This window comes from Anas platyrhynchos, chromosome 33 (genome assembly GCF_047663525.1).
Source record: "Anas platyrhynchos isolate ZD024472 breed Pekin duck chromosome 33, IASCAAS_PekinDuck_T2T, whole genome shotgun sequence".
NCBI lineage: Eukaryota > Metazoa > Chordata > Aves > Anseriformes > Anatidae > Anas > Anas platyrhynchos.
The window spans coordinates 2,175,122-2,191,672 of NC_092618.1; the positions used below are offsets into that span (position 1 = coordinate 2,175,122).

Consider the following 16,551-nt stretch of genomic DNA (forward strand, 5'->3'; position numbering starts at 1 on the left):
GGAGAAGATCAGGTGAGTTTCGGATCGTTTTCGTGGGAATTTCTTAGTTTCTGTTTTTTTCTCTTCTGATTCAGTTCTTGTTTGGGGTGTTTATGACGTGTTTTGGGGTCTCCGTTTTGTTTTAGTTGGGTTCTTGTTGGTCACCATGGTGAAAAAGTGTAAATTGTGGGTTTTGGAGAACATCAGGAAGGTTTAGGGGGACTTTTGGGGTGGATCTATGGCTTTTGGGGTTTTCTTTCATTTTTTCGGAGTGATCCTGTTCTTGTTTGGGATGTTTTTGACATGTTTTGGGGTCTCCGTTGGGTTTTGTTGAGTTCTCGATTTTCGTAAAGTAAATGGGTGTGGATTGTGGGTTTTGGAGAAGATCAGGTGAGTTTCGGGTGGTTTTCGTGGGAATTTCTTAGTTTTTGTTGTTTTTTCTTGTGGAGGAATCGTTAAGTGAGGCGGGACATGTGAATGTTGAGCAGTTGGGAGACAATGGGCTGGTGAAGCACCGTACTCAACTCATATGAGCCTTGGCACGTACACCGCTGGCTGAGAGCCAATCAGGCTCAAGGACACGATGCCCTTGGGCCATCGGGAAAGTCCCTAAGGTGGGACAAGTAGCCAAAAGAAGGAGGACCAGACTGAAAAGCCCGGGAAGTGTTAACCAATCCTGAGCTTAGTTTCTGCAATATGTATGAGTTGATTATGTTCAAACTAGATAAAAGGCGACTGAGCTATCCATTAAAGTTGAAGTTCACTGTTCACTCATATTGATGTGCTGGGTCTTCCTTCCGTCGGCAACAAATTGGCGCCCGAACAGGGACCAGTCTGAACAGGATTTGGACACTGCTGGCAGTGATCCACGGCCACGGTTGGACGGAATAAAGGAGAAGCCGGTCCTGCAACGCAGCCCAGGAGGTGGAAGGGACAAGAATCCCCGCACCCGCGCCGGGAAGGTGCGCGCGAAGGTGAAAGGGAGTCCCCGCACCCGGGATGAGCCTATTTAGGGTCCCGCCGGAAAAGCGCCGCCGAGGTCTTTGCAAAGGCTGCAATCGACGTATATAAAGGTATGAAAAGATAAGCGGCGTATTATTTGCTGAAATGCTTTTTAGAAAAGCAGAGCATTTTAGATACAGATTGTAGAAAAAGATTTGCCAGGGTTATTAGTATATGGGCTAGCTAAAGGTTGTTTTACAAGTCCTGATACAGTTTTTGAACAAACAGAGTGACGTAAATTTGGAAATAAATTGTTTGATGATGTTAGGAACGATGTTAAGTTTACTGGGAGATTTGATGAGGCCATGGAGAGTAGTGGCTAATGCATTAGCCACACATAAAGATGAACAAAGAGTTGCCGCTGCTGCAACAGAGTGGTTAGGACCACCAAGCAGGGTTAGTAATGTTAATCCACAGCAAATAAATATGGAAGGAACAGATTGCCCGTTGCCACCTTCCGTTAGAACTTCTACTATTACACAGGGGGTCTCGGGAATTTCGGGGGTGCCTGTGACAATGTCCTCTGTAGCAGAGGAGCTCTCACTACCAACAGCTCCAACTGCTCCAATAGAAAGTGAGAAAGGAGCAAGTGAAAGGACCAGTGCTAACTCATTTCCATCAAACATAAATCCCTTCACAACGGGGGCGCAGGGAGGAGAAGGTCTGCAGCCATCGAAGGCCTTTGCTGTTACGCCCCCTGTTGACCTGAACGTGCCTTTTGACCCAGGCCCTATTGGCCTTGAAAAGGAGCGATGGAGGCAAATAGCAAATGAGGCACTGCGTGAAGGAAATTATGAAACGGCAGCACAGTTAACACAAGCTTTTCCGGTAGTATACTCGCCACCAGATGCACAGGGGAATGTGACCGTTAATATGACAAATTTATACTGGAAACTACTAACTCAATTACGATCTACAGTAAATGATTCTGGTTTAAAGGGGGAACCTACTCGGCAAATGTTAGATTATATTTGGGGAACTAATATATTGCTCCCTGGGGACATACGTGGTATAATGAAGCTGATCCTAACACAACATCAACAGCTTCTTTTTAATGCGCATTGGCAAAGTGCTTGTCAAGAGGCAGTAGCTGTGATAAGGGCACCTGGAGATCCGTTGTATGGTGTCACGTTGGAGGAATTGATGGGACTCGGACCATATTATAGGAATAGCATGAAAGAACAGGCACAGGTATTCAGAGAGACTGCACAGCAATCGCAGAATCAAGTATTCGCTGCCCTTGCTCCTTTGCAAACGCCCGGAGGCCATCCTACTGGCCGAGGGTCTTCACTGCAACCGCGTTGTTTTCGCTGTGGGATCACCGGACATAGGAAACAAGAGTGCAAAACGAGATCAGTGTGGTGTCATCTGTCGGTATGGTGCGTCGGGAAACGGCCAGAGCAGCAGGAAGGACCGCCCCGCGACGACACAAAAAGCGGCATTTACCACAGCGGCCGGAACGACACCGTTTACCTCCGACCAGTCACCAGAGGGAGTCTCGGCTTGGATTTGGCAACAGCAGTAGATGTAACGTTATTGGACTCTAAACCCACCAGGGTAGGAACAGGAGTTATGGGACCAGTTACTGTCAATGGTGATCCTGTGGGAGCTTTATTGATCGGAAGATCGTCTGCTACCTTGAATGGATTACAAATATTGGTTGGACTTACAGATAAAGACTATTGTGGGGGAATACAGATTATAGTTTCTGCAATGTTTCCTCCAATGCATGTGCCGCGGAATACAAAGATAGCTCAATTAATTCCGTTGCCACACCTTGCAGCATCTCTACCACCGATGGTCAATAAGGACCAAGGACTCGGAGCATTTGGCTCCGCAGGAAAAATAGCGTTATTAACGCTTGGCATGCAGCAGAGACCACGACAAAAAATCACAGTATGTTTAAAGGATGAGAAACTGCAAATTGAGGCATTGTTGGACACTGGCGCAGATGTGACAATAATCATTGCGCAAAGTTGGCCACCGCATTGGCCTACATTCGAATCAAGTCTACAACAGAAAAATGACTTAACACTGACCTTAAAACAAATGGGACTCATACTTGCACCGGAAAAGGTTCAGGAGACAAGTCCCTGGAAGTTTTTGGGTTGGAAAATTACAGATTCCACCATTCAGCCTCAAAAACTTACAATCCAATCAGATATCAAAACTCTTAATGATGCTCAAAAACTGCTGGGAGATTTACAATGGATCAGGCCAGTAGTCGGGATTCCGAATGAACTGTTAAATCCCCTTCGGCCGTTATTAAAAGGAACTGATCCTGCTTCAAAAGTGACACTATCAGAAAAACAACAAGAAATACTACAACAAATCGCATCTTTGATCACAACGAGTGTCACGCATCGACGTATATCTGATAAGCCACTCGATCTTACCGTTCTATGTGGCTCAAAATGCCTGATGGGTGCCATAACACAGCAAAAAATAAAAACGGGGGAGAAGGGAGGAGAAACTGTGGTATTAGAATGGATAGCTCCTCCGTTACAACCTCGACGAAAAATTCAAGAAAAAATTGCAACATTAGCAGAATTAGTAAAGAAGGGGAGGAATCGAATATTGCAAGTGGATGGGGTTCCTCCAAATATTATCTGGTTACCCATGAAACCAGGCGATTTGGAATGGTATATACAAAACTCCGAAGAGTTACAAGCTGCACTACTACAGGATGGCGCTACTATAGTAGCAAAAACATTACAATCAACAGCTCTGACATGGATGGAAAACCAGGGATGGATAACTAAGCCAAAACGATCCTCTATCCCACTTAAGAATGCAGTGACAGTTTTCACTGACGCAGGAAAATGTTCTCAAGCTGCTGCAGTGACTTGGAAGGATGAGCATGGTTGGAAACACCAAATTTTACAAGCCCAAGATAAAGACTCATTAAGGGCTAATGGAACAGTTAAGCAGTACTTGGAAAAGTTTAAAGACATTACAGATATTAGAGAGAGGGTGGATAAAACCTTATTTGTTCTCAATCATTTGTGTGTATTTGGAGATGATGAGGAACCACCCGCGACATGTCATTACATTAAGTCTGAAAATGATAATAAATGTATTATGAGAGTACTGTACCAAGATATGAAAACGGGACAATGGCTGGGGCCTGCTGATGTGATTTATATGGGGCGAGGTTATGTGTGTATCTCTTCCCCTACAGGGCCAACCTGGGTTCCTAGTCGATGTGTTAAACCAGCCAGAAGAAAAGTCATCAAGTACGAATAACAGCAACCATGGCTGATCTAACGGCACAAGGGATTCTGGTTGCGTTATCTTTGACAATGACGGTTGGACGTAATAGTGCCATCCTAAGCAAAATCGATCCTCAAACCAATATGTGGGTCACATGGGCAAAACAAACTGGACAAAGTTCATTTTGCCTATTCCTCGCTTCTGCGTCTGATCCTTTCGTTGATGAGTTGATTATGTTTGAAATGGTTAAGGGATCATACGCAAAAAATTGTAGTAAAAGATAGTTGGTTCGGAGGTTGGTTTACATCTGTTTTTGGGAACATGGGTGGATGGTTTTTTCTTTGTCAAAGAGGAACTTCGTTTTCTACTTATAGTTATATTGATTATAGTTGCTGCAAAATAAAAACGGGGGAATTGTGGAGGAATCGTTAAGTGAGGCGGGACATGTGAATGTTGAGCAGTTGGGAGACAATGGGCTGGTGAAGCACCGTACTCAACTCACATGAGCCTTGGCACGTACACCGCTGGCTGAGAGCCAATCAGGCTCAAGGACACGATGCCCTTGGGCCATCGGGAAAGTCCCTAAGGTGGGACAAGTAGCCAAAAGAAGGAGGACCAGACTGAAAAGCCCGGGAAGTGTTAACCAATCCTGAGCTTAGTTTCTGCAATATGTATGAGTTGATTATGTTCAAACTAGATAAAAGGCGACTGAGCTATCCATTAAAGTTGAAGTTCACTGTTCACTCATATTGATGTGCTGGGTCTTCCTTCCGTCGGCAACATTTTCTTCTGATTCATTTCTTGTTTGGGTGTTTTTGACGTGTTTTTGGGTCTCCATTGGGTTTCGTTGTGTTTTCCGAGGTCATCGTGTTGGAAAAGTGTAAATTGTGGGTTTTGGAGAACATCAGGTAGGCTTAGGGGGAATTTAGGGGTGGATTCATGGTATTTGGGGTTTTCTTCTTTATTTTGGGTTGATCCTGTTCTTTTTGGGGCTCTTTTTGACGTGTTTTGGGGTCTCCGTTGGGTTTTAGTTGGGTTCATTTTGGTCATCATTGTGAAAAAGTGTAAATTGTGGGTTTTGGAGAACATCGGGTAGGTTTAGGGGGACTTTTGGTGTGGATCTATGGCTTTTGGGGTTTTCTTTCGTTTTTGGGTTTGATCCTGTTCTTGTTTGGGGTGTTTATATGTGTTTTAGTGTCTCCATTGGGTTTCGTTAGGTTCTCGCTGGTCGTTAAGGTAAAGGGGAGTGGATTGTGGGTTTTGGAGAAGATCAGGTGAGTTTCGGATCTTTTTCGTGGGAATTTCTTAGTTTCTGTTTTTTTCTCTTCTGATTCAGTTCTTGTTTGGGGTGTTTATATGTGTTTTAGTGTCTCCATTGGGTTTCCTTAGGTTCTCGCTGGTCGTTAAGGTAAAGGGGAGTGGATTGTGGGTTTTGGAGAAGATCAGGTGAGTTTCGGATCTTTTTCGTGGGAATTTCTTAGTTTCTGTTTTTTTCTCTTCTGATTCAGTTCTTGTTTGGGGTGTTTATATGTGTTTTAGTGTCTCCATTGGGTTTCCTTAGGTTCTCGCTGGTCGTTAAGGTAAAGGGGAGTGGATTGTGGGTTTTGGAGAAGATCAGGTGAGTTTCGGGTGGTTTTCGTGGGAATTTCTTAGTTTCTGTTGTTTTTTCTTCTGATTCAGTTCTTGTTTGGGGTGTTTTTGACGTGTTTTGGGGTCTCTGTTGTGTTTTAGTTGGGTTCTTGTTGGTCATCATGGTGAAAAAGTGTAAATTGTGGGTTTTGGAGAACATCAGGAAGGTTTAGGGGGACTTTTGGGGTGTATCTATGGCTTTTGGGGTTTTCTTTCATTTTTTCGGAGTGATCCTGTTCTTGTTTGGGATGTTTTTGACATGTTTTGTGGTCTCCGTTGGGTTTTGTTGAGTTCTCGATTTTCGTAAAGTAAATGGGTGTGGATTGTGGGTTTTGGAGAAGATCAGGTGAGTTTCGGGTGTTTTTCGTGGGAATTTCTTAGTTTTTGTTGTTTTTTCTTCTGATTCAGTTCTTGTTTGGGGTGTTTTTGACGTGTTTTGGGGTCTTCGTTGTGTTTTAGTTGGGTTCTTGTTGTCACCATGGTGAAAAAGTGTAACTTGTGGGTTTTGGAGAACATCGGGTAGGCTTAGGGGGACTTTAGGGGTGGATTCATGGTATTTGGGGTTTTCTTCTGCTTTTTGGGTTGATCCTGTTCTTTTTGGGGCTCTTTTTACGTGTTTTGGGGTCTCCGTTGTGTTTTAGTTGGGTTCCTGTTGGTCACCATGGTTAAAAAGTGTAAATTGTGGGTTTTGGAGAATATCAGGAAGGTTTACGGGGAATTTTGGGGTGGATCTATGGCTTTTGGGTTTTTTTTTCGTTTTTGGGTTTGATCCTGTTCTTGTTTGGGGTGTTTATATGTGTTTTAGTGTCTCCATTGGGTTTCGTTAGGTTCTCGCTGGTCGTTAAGGTAAAGGGGTGTGGATTGTGGGTTTTGGAGAAGATCAGGTGAGTTTCGGATCGTTTTCGTGGGAATTTCTTAGTTTCTGTTTTTTTCTCTTCTGATTCAGTTCTTGTTTGGGGTGTTTATGACGTGTTTTGGGGTCTCCGTTGGGTTTTAGTTGGGTTCTTGTTGGTCACCATGGTGAAAAAGTGTAAATTGTGGGTTTTGGAGAACATCAGGAAGGTTTAGGGGGACTTTTGGGGTGGATCTATGGCTTTTGGGGTTTTCTTTCATTTTTTCGGAGTGATCCTGTTCTTGTTTGGGATGTTTTTGACATGTTTTGGGGTCTCCGTTGGGTTTTGTTGAGTTCTCGATTTTCGTAATGTAAATGGGTGTGGATTGTGGGTTTTGGAGAAGATCAGGTGAGTTTCGGGTGGTTTTCGTGGGAATTTCTTAGTTTTTGTTGTTTTTTCTTCTGATTCAGTTCTTGTTTGGGGTGTTTTTGACGTGTTTTGGGGTCTCCGTTGTGTTTTAGTTGGGTTCTTGTTGTCATCATGGTGAAAAAGTGTAACTTGTGGGTTTTGGAGAACATCGGGTAGGTTTAGGTGGACTTTTGGTGTGGATCTATGGCTTTTGGGGTTTTCTTTCGTTTTTGGGTTTGATCCTGTTCTTGTTTGGGGTGTTTATATGTGTTTTAGTGTCTCCATTGGGTTTCGTTAGGTTCTCGCTGGTCGTTAAGGTAAAGGGGTGTGGATTGTGGGTTTTGGAGAAGATCAGGTGAGTTTCGGATCGTTTTCGTGGGAATTTCTTAGTTTCTGTTTTTTTCTCTTCTGATTCAGTTCTTGTTTGGGGTGTTTATGATGTGTTTTGGGGTCTCCGTTGTGTTTTAGTTGGGTTCTTGTTGGTCACCATGGTGAAAAATTGTAAATTGTGGGTTTTGGAGAACATCAGGAAGGTTTAGGGGGACTTTTGGGGTGGATCTATGGCTTTTGGGGTTTTCTTTCATTTTTTCGGAGTGATCCTGTTCTTGTTTGGGATGTTTTTGACATGTTTTGGGGTCTCCGTTGGGTTTTGTTGAGTTCTCGATTTTCGTAAGGTAAATGGGTGTGGATTGTGTGTTTTGGAGAAGATCAGGTGAGTTTCGGGTGGTTTTCATGGGAATTTCTTAGTTTTTGTTGTTTTTTCTTCTGATTCAGTTCTTGTTTGGGGTGTTTTTGACGTGTTTTGGGGTCTCCGTTGTGTTTTAGTTGGGTTCTTGTTGTCATCATGGTGAAAAAGTGTAAATTGTGTGTTTTGGAGAACATCAGGTAGGTTTAGGTCGACTTTTGGTGTGGATCTATGGCTTTTGGGGTTTTCTTTCGTTTTTGGGTTTGATCCTGTTCTTGTTTGGGGTGTTTATATGTGTTTTAGTGTCTCCATTGGGTTTCGTTAGGTTCTCGCTGGTCGTTAAGGTAAAGGGGTGTGGATTGTGGGTTTTGGAGAAAATCAGGTGAGTTTCGGGTGTTTTTCGTGGGAATTTCTTAGTTTTTGTTGTTTTTTATTCTGATTCATTTCTTGTTTGGGTTTTTTTGACGTGTTTTTGGGTCTCCATTGGGTTTCCTTGGGTTTTCCGTGGTCATCGTGTTGGAAAAGTGTAAATTGTGGGTTTTGGAGAACTTCAGGTAGGCTTAGGGGGACTTTAGGGGTGGATTCATGGTATTTGGGGTTTTCTTCTGCTTTTTGGGTTGATCCTGTTCTTTTTGGGGCTCTTTTTGACGTGTTTTGGGGTCTCCGTTGTGTTTTAGTTGGGTTCCTGTTGGTCACCATGGTGAAAAAGTGTAAATTGTGGGTTTTGGAGAATATCAGGAAGGTTTATGGGGAATTTTGGGGTGGATCTATGGCTTTTGTGGTTTTCTTTCGTTTTTGGGTTTGATCCTGTTCTTGTTTGGGGTGTTTATATGTGTTTTAGTGTCTCCATTGGGTTTCGTTAGGTTCTCGCTGGTCGTTAAGGTAAAGGGGATTGGATTGTGTGTTTTGGAGAAGATCAGGTCAGTTTCGGGTGGTTTTCGTGGGAATTTCTTAGTTTCTGTTTTTTTTTTCTTCTGATTCAGTTCTTGTTTGGGGTGTTTTTGACGTGTTTTGGGGTCTCTGTTGGGTTTTAGTTGGGTTCATGTTGGTCATCGTGTTGGAAAATTGTAAATTGTGGTTTTTGGAGAACATCAGGTAGGCTTAGGGGGACTTTAGGGGTGGATTCATGGTATTTGGGGTTTTCTTCTCTTTTTTGGGTTGATCCTGTTCTTTTTGGGGCTCTTTTTGACGTGTTTTGGGGTCTCCGTTGGGTTTTAGTTGGGTTCATGTTGGTCATCATTGTGAAAAAGAGTAAATTGTGGGTTTTGGAGAACATCGGGTAGGTTTACGGGGACTTTTGGGGTGGATCTATGGCTTTTGGGGTTTTCTTTCATTTTTTCGGAGTGATCCTGTTCTTTTTTGGGATGTTTTTGACATGTTTTGGGGTCTCCGTTGGGTTTTGTTGAGTTCTCGATTTTCGTAAGGTAAATGGGTGTGGATTGTGGGTTTTGGAGAAGATCAGGTGAGTTTCGGGTGGTTTTCATGGGAATTTCTTAGTTTTTGTTGTTTTTTCTTCTGATTCAGTTCTTGTTTGGGGTGTTTTTGACGTGTTTTGGGGTCTTCGTTGTGTTTTAGTTGGGTTCTTGTTGGTCATCATGGTGAAAAAGTGTAACTTGTGGGTTTTGGAGAACATCGGGTAGGTTTAGGTCGACTTTTGTTGTGGATCTATGGCTTTTGGGTTTTTTTTTCGTTTTTGGGTTTGATCCTGTTCTTGTTTGGGGTGTTTATATGTGTTTTAGTGTCTCCATTGGGTTTCGTTATGTTCTCGCTGGTCGTTAAGTTAAAGGGGTGTGGATTGTGGGTTTTGGAGAAGATCAGGTGAGTTTCGGATCGTTTTCGTGGGAATTTCTTAGTTTCTGTTTTTTTCTCTTCTGATTCAGTTCTTGTTTGGGGTGTTTATGACGTGTTTTGGGGTCTCCGTTGTGTTTTAGTTGGGTTCTTGTTGGTCACCATGGTGAAAAAGTGTAAATTGTGGGTTTTGGAGAACATCAGGAAGGTTTAGGGGGTCTTTTGGGGTGGATCTATGGCTTTTGGGGTTTTCTTTCATTTTTTCGGAGTGATCCTGTTCTTGTTTGGGTTGTTTTTGACATGTTTTGGGTTCTCCGTTGGGTTTTGTTGAGTTCTCGATTTTCGTAAAGTAAATGGGTGTGGATTGTGGGTTTTGGAGAAGATCATGTGAGTTTCGGGTGGTTTTCGTGGGAATTTCTTAGTTTTTGTTGTTTTTTCTTCTGATTCATTTCTTGTTTGGGTGTTTTTGACGTGTTTTTGGGTCTCCATTGGGTTTCGTTGGTTTTTCCGTGGTCATCGTGTTGGAAAAGTGTAAATTGTGGTTTTTGGAGAACATCAGGTAGGCTTAGGGGGACTTTAGGGATGGATTCATGGTATTTGGGGTTTTCTTCTGTTTTTTGGGTTGATCCTGTTCTTTTTGGGGTGTTTTTGATGTGTTTTGGGGTCTCCGTTGGGTTTTAGATGGGTTCATGTTGGTCATCATGGTGAAAAAGTGTAGATTGTGGGTTTTGGAGAACATCAGGAAGGTTTAGGGGGACTTTTGGTGTGGATCTATGGCTTTTGTGGTTTTCTTTCGTTTTTGGGTTTGATCCTGTTCTTGTTTGGGGTGTTTATATGTGTTTTAGTGTCTCCTTTGGGTTTCGTTAGGTTCTCGCTGGTCGTTAAGGTAAAGGGGAGTGGATTGTGTGTTTTGGAGAAGATCAGGTGAGTTTCGGGTGGTTTTCGTGGGAATTTCTTAGTTTCTGTTGTTTTTTCTTCTGATTCAGTTCTTGTTTGGGGTGTTTTTGACATGTTTTGGGGTCTCCGTTGTGTTTTAGTTGGGTTCTTGTTGGTCATCATGGTGAAAAAGTGTAAATTGTGGGTTTTGGAGAACATCGGGTAGGTTTAGGGGGACTTTTGGGGTGTATCTATGGCTTTTGGGGTTTTCTTTCCTTTTTGGGTTTGATCCTGTTCTTGTTTGGGGTGTTTTTTATGTGTTTTGGGGTCTCCATTGGGTTTTGTTAGATTCTTGTTGGTCGTAAAGATAAAGGGGTGTTGATTGTGGGGTTTAGAGAAGATCAGGTGAGTTTCGGGTGGTTTTCGTGGGAATTTCTTAGTTTTTGTTGTTTTTTCTTCTGATTCAGTTTTTTTTTGGGTGTTTTTTATGTGTTTTTGGTCTCCATTGGGTTTCGTTGGGTTTTCCGTGGTCATCGTGTTGGAAAAGTGTAAATTGTGGGTTTTGGAGAACTTCAGGTAGGCTTAGGGGGACATTAGGTGTGGATTCATGGTATTTGGGGTTTTCTTCTTTTTTCTGGGTTGATCCTGTTCTTTTTGGGGCTCTTTTTGACGTGTTTTGGGGTCTCCGTTGTGTTTTAGTTGGGTTCCTGTTGGTCACCATGGTGAAAAAGTGTAAATTGTGGGTTTTGGAGAACATCAGGAAGGTTTACGGGGACTTTTGGGGTGGATCTATGGCTTTTGTGGTTTTCTTTCGTTTTTGGGTTTGATCCTGTTCTTGTTTGGGGTGTTTATATGTGTTTTAGTGTCTCCATTGGGTTTCGTTAGGTTTTCGCTGGTCGTTAAGGTAAAGGGGAGTGGATTGTGTGTTTTGGAGAAGATCAGGTGAGTTTCGGATCGTTTTCGTGGGAATTTCTTAGTTTCTGTTTTTTTTTCTTCTTATGCAGTTCTTGTTTGGGGTGTTTTTGACGTGTTTTGGGGTCTCTGTTGGGTTTTAGTTGGGTTCTTGTTGGTCATCATGGTGAAATGTGTAACTTGTGGGTTTTGGAGAACATCGGGTAGGTTTAGGGGGACTTTTGGGGTCGATCTATGGCTTTTGGGTTTTTCTTTCGTTGTTGGGCTTGATCCTCTTCTTGTTTGATGTGTTTTTGACGTGTTTTGAGGACTCCGTTGGGTTTCGTTTGGTTCTCGTTGGTCGTAAAGATAAATGGGAGTGGATTGTGGGTTTTGGAGAAGATCAGGTGAGTTTCGGATCGTTTTCGTGGGAATTTCTTTGTTTCTGTTTTTTTTTTTTTTCTTCTGATTCAGTTCTTTTTTGGGGTGTTTATGACGTATTTTGGGGTCTCCGTTGTGTTTTAGTTGGGTTCTTGTTGGTCACCATGGTGAAAAATTGTAAATTGTGGTTTTTGGAGAACATCACGGAGGTTTAGGGTGCTTTTGGGGTGGATCTATGGTTTTTGGGGAATTTTTTTCAGTTTATGGCGTGATCCTGTTCTTTTTGGGGCTCTTTTTGACGTGTTTTGGGGTCTCCATTTGGTTTCGTTGGGTTTTCTGTGGTCATCGTGTTGGAAAAGTGTAAATTGTGGTTTTTGGAGAACTTCAGGTAGGTTTAGGCTGCTTTTGGCGTGGATCTATGGTTTTTGGGGAATTTTTTCGTTTTGGTGGTGATCCTGTTCTTTTGGGGGATATTTTTGACGTCTTTTTGGGTCTCCGTTTGGTATTAGTTGGGTTCATGTTGGTCGTCATGGTGAAAAAGTGTAAATTGTGGGTTTTGGAGAACATCGGGTAGGTTTAGGGGGACTTTTGGGGTGTATCTATGGCTTTTGGGGTTTTCTTTCGTTTTTGGGTTTGATCCTGTTCTTTTTTGGGGTGTTTTTTATGTGTTTTGGTGTCTCCATTGGGTTTTGTTAGGTTCTCATTGGTCGTAAAGGTAAAGGGGAGTTGATTGTGGGTTTTAGAGAAGATCAGGTGAGTTTCGGGTGGTTTTCGTGGGAATTTCTTAGTTTTTGTTGTTTTTTCTTCTGATGCAGTTCTTGTTTGGGTGTTTTTGACGTGTTTTGGGGTCTCCATTGGGTTTCGTTGGGTTTTCCGTGGTCATCGTGTTGGAAAAGTGTAAATTGTGGGTTTTGGAGTACTTCAGGTAGGCTTAGGGGGACTTTAGGGATGGATTCATGGTATTTGGGGTTTTCTTCTGTTTTTTGGGTTGATCCTGTTCTTTTTGGGGCTCTTTTTGACGTGTTTTGGGGTCTCCGTTGTGTTTTAGTTGGGTTCTTGTTGTTCACCATGGTGAAAAAGTGTAAATTGTGGGTTTTGGAGAACATCAGGAAGGTTTACGGGGACTTTTGGGGTGGATCTATGGCTTTTGGAATTTTCTTTCGTTTTTGGGTTTGATCCTGTTCTTGTTTGGGGTGTTTATATGTGTTTTAGTGTCTCCATTGGGTTTCGTTATGTTCTCGCTGGTTGTTAAGGTAAAGGGGAGTGGATTGTGGGTTTTGGAGAAATCAGGTGAGTTTCGGATCGTTTTCGTGGGAATTTCTTAGTTTCTGTTTTTTTTTCTTCTGATTCAGTTCTTGTTTGGGGTGTTTATGACGTGTTTTGGGGTCTCCGTTGTGTTTTAGTTGGGTTCTTGTTGGTCACCATGGTGAAAAAGTGTAAATTGTGTGTTTTGGAGAACATCAGGTAGGTTTACGGGGACTTTTGGGGTTTATCTATGGCTTTTGGGGTTTTCTTTCGTTTTTGGGTTTGATCCTGTTCTTGTTTGGGGTGTTTTTTATGTGTTTTGGTGTCTCCATTGGGTTTTGTTAGGTTCTCGTTGGTCGTAAAGGTAAAGGGGAGTTGATTGTGGGTTTTAGAGAAGATCAGGTGAGTTTCGGGTGGTTTTCGTGGGAATTTCTTAGTTTTTGTTGTTTTTTCTTCTGATTCAGTTCTTTTTTGGGTGTTTTTGACGTGTTTTTGGGTCTCCATTGGGTTTCGTTGTGTTTTCCGTGGTCATCGTGTTGGAAAAGTGTAAATTGTGGGTTTTGGAGAACTTCAGGTAGGCTTAGGGGGACTTTAGGGGTGGATTCATGGTATTTGGGGTTTTCTTCTGTTTTCTGGGTTGATCCTGTTCTTTTTGGGGCTCTTTTTGACGTGTTTGGGGTCTCCGTTGTGTTTTAGTTGGGTTCTTGTTGGTCACCATGGTGAAAAAGTGTAAATTGTGGGTTTTGGAGAACATCAGGAAGGTTTACGGGGACTTTTGGGGTGGATCTATGGCTTTTGGAATTTTCTTTCGTTTTTGGGTTTGATCCTGTTCATGTTTGGGGTGTTTCTGACGTGTTTTGACGTCTTCGTTGGGTTTTCGTTGGGTTCTCGCTGGTCGTTAAGGTAAAGGGGAGTGGATTGTGGGTTTTGGAGAAGATCAGGTGAGTTTCGGGTGGTTTTCGTGGGAATTTCCTAGTTTCTGTTGTTTTTTCTTCTGATGCAGTTCTTGTTTGGGGTGTTTTTGACGTGTTTTGGGGTCTCTGTTGTGTTTTAGTTGGGTTCTTGTTGGTCATCATGGTGAAAAAGTGTAAATTGTGTATTTTGGAGAACATCGGGTAGGTTTAGGGGGACTTTTGGGGTGGATCTATGGCTTTTGGTGTTTTCTTTCGTTTTTGGGTTTGATCCTGTTCTTGTTTGGGGTGTTTCTGACGTGTTTTGACGTCTCCGTTGGGTTTTCGTTGGGTTCTCGTTAGTCGTAAATATAAATGGGAGTGGATTGTGGGTTTTGGAGAAGATCAGGTGAGTTTTGGGTGGTTTTCGTGGGAATTTCTTAGTTTTTGTTGTTTTTTCTTCTGATTCAGTTCTTGTTTGGGGTGTTTTTGACGTGTTTTGGGGTCTCCGTTGTGTTTTAGTTGGGTTCTTGTTGGTCATCATGGTGAAAAAGTGTAAATTGTGGGTTTTGGAGAACTTCAGGTAGGCTTAGGGGGACATTTGGGGTGGATCTCTGGCTTTTGGAATTTTATTTCGTTTTTGGGTTTAATCCTGTTCTTGTTTGGGGTGTTTATATGTGTTTTAGTGTCTCTCTTGGGTTTCGTTAGGTTATCGCTGGTTGTTAAGGTAAAAGGGAGTGGATTGTGGGTTTTGGAGAAGATCAGGTGAGTTTCGGATCGTTTTCGTGGGAATTTCTTAGTTTCTGTTTTTTTTTCTTCTGATTCAGTTCTTGTTTGGGGTGTTTATGACGTGTTTTGGCGTCTCCGTTGTGTTTTAGTTGGGTTCTTGTTGGTCATCATGGTGAAAAAGTGTAAATTGTGTGTTTTGGAGAACATCAGGTAGGTTTAGGGGGACTTTTGGGGTGTATCTATGGCTTTTGGGGTTTTCTTTCGTTTTTGGGTTTGATCGTGTTCTTGTTTGGGGTGTTTTTTATGTGTTTTGGTGTCTCCATTGGGTTTTGTTAGGTTCTCGTTGGTTGTAAAGGTAAAGGGGAGTTGATTGTGGGTTTTAGAGAAGATCAGGTGAGTTTCGGGTGTTTTTCGTGGGAATTTCTTAGTTTTTGTTGTTTTTTCTTCTGATTCAGTTCTTTTTTGGGTGTTTTTGACGTGTTTTTGGGTCTCCATTGGGTTTCGTTGGGTTTTCCGTGGTCATCGTGTTGGAAAAGTGTAAATTGTGGGTTTTGGAGAACTTCAGGTAGGCTTAGGGGGACTTTAGGGGTGGATTCATGGTATTTGGGGTTTTCTTCTGTTTTCTGGGTTGATCCTGTTCTTTTTGGGGCTCTTTTTGACGTGTTTTGGGGTCTCCGTTGTGTTTTAGTTGGGTTCTTGTTGTTCACCATTGTGAAAAAGTGTAAATTGTGGGTTTTGGAGAACATCAGGAAGGTTTAGGGGGACTTTTGGGGTGGATCTATGGCTTTTGGGTTTTTCTTTCGTTTTTGGGTTTGATCCTGTTCTTGTTTGGGGTGTTTCTGACGTGTTTTGGGGTCTCCGTTGGGTTTTCGTTGGGTTCTCGTTAGTTGTAAATATAAATGGGAGTGGATTGTGGGTTTTGGAGAAGATCAGGTGAGTTTTGGGTGGTTTTCGTGGGAATTTCTTAGTTTTTGTTGTTTTTTCTTCTGATTCAGTTCTTGTTTGGGGTGTTTTTGACGTGTTTTGGCGTCTCCGTTGTGTTTTAGTTGGGTTCTTGTTGGTCATCATGGTGAAAAATTGTAGATTGTGGGTTTTGGAGAACATCAGGAAGGTTTAGGGGGACTTTTGGTGTGGATCTATGGCTTTTGGGGTTTTCTTTCGTTTTTGGGTTTGATCCTGTTCTTGTTTGGGGTGTTTATATGTGTTTTAGTGTCTCCTTTGGGTTTCGTTAGGTTCTCGCTGGTCGTTAAGGTAAAGGGGAGTGGATTGTGTGTTTTGGAGAAGATCAGGTGAGTTTCGGGTGGTTTTCGTGGGAATTTCTTAGTTTCTGTTGTTTTTTCTTCTGATTCAGTTCTTGTTTGGGGTGTTTTTGACATGTTTTGGGGTCTCCGTTGTGTTTTAGTTGGGTTCTTGTTGGTCATCATGGTGAAAAAGTGTAAATTGTGGGTTTTGGAGAACATCGGGTAGGTTTAGGGGGACTTTTGGGGTGTATCTATGGCTTTTGGGGTTTTCTTTCCTTTTTGGGTTTGATCCTGTTCTTGTTTGGGGTGTTTTTTATGTGTTTTTGGGTCTCCATTGGGTTTTGTTAGATTCTTGTTGGTCGTAAAGATAAAGGGGTGTTGATTGTGGGGTTTAGAGAAGATCAGGTGAGTTTCGGGTGGTTTTCGTGGGAATTTCTTAGTTTTTGTTGTTTTTTCTTCTGATTCAGTTCTTTTTTGGGTGTTTTTGATGTGTTTTTGGTCTCCATTGGGTTTCGTTGGGTTTTCCGTGGTCATCGTGTTGGAAAAGTGTAAATTGTGGGTTTTGGAGAACTTCAGGTAGGCTTAGGGGGACATTAGGTGTGGATTCATGGTATTTGGGGTTTTCTTCTTTTTTCTGGGTTGATCCTGTTCTTTTTGGGGCTCTTTTTGACGTGTTTTGGGGTCTCCGTTGTGTTTTAGTTGGGTTCCTGTTGGTCACCATGGTGAAAAAGTGTAAATTGTGGGTTTTGGAGAACATCAGG

At 42.4% G+C, this 16,551-nt stretch overlaps 1 long non-coding RNA gene across 1 annotated transcript; it reads left to right on the forward strand.

Moving 5' to 3' along the window:
* Positions 1–494: 494 nt before the first annotated feature.
* Positions 495–4,937, forward strand: LOC140000315 (uncharacterized). Its single transcript, XR_011805483.1, has 2 exons — positions 495–1,052; positions 4,163–4,937. It is a non-coding gene; the product is annotated as an uncharacterized lncRNA (long non-coding RNA).
* The last annotated feature ends 11,614 nt before the right edge of the window (positions 4,938–16,551 follow it).